Below are 386 nucleotides of genomic sequence, written 5' to 3' on the forward strand. Positions count from 1 at the left end.
AAATTTAATTTTTAGTTTTATAGCATTGAAATGCTTTATAAATGAGAATTTTTTAAAGAATAGAAAAAATTTGATCACAAGGCAGGATTCAAACATGCGTATCTTGCCTAACCGTAGCAACGCCTAGCCTCTCGGCCACCCGTGATCCTGCCACAGTAATGCTCTTAAGTTATTCTTTTTTTATGTCAAAGCGAGCCACTGAGCTTGTGCCTCGCCTGATGATAAGCGATCACCAGCACCTATGAGCATTCGCAGAGGTAGTGCCTCTACAATTGCGCTACCCGCTTTTAAGGGGAAGGGGATTGACGATTAAAAACAATGAATAGACTGGAAAAGGAAACGCACCAAAAAAAACTTTTTTTGCGCTTCAGTTTTCTCTTATAAGT

This window comes from Zerene cesonia, chromosome 13, assembly GCF_012273895.1.
Source record: "Zerene cesonia ecotype Mississippi chromosome 13, Zerene_cesonia_1.1, whole genome shotgun sequence".
Taxonomy (NCBI): Eukaryota; Metazoa; Arthropoda; class Insecta; order Lepidoptera; family Pieridae; genus Zerene; species Zerene cesonia.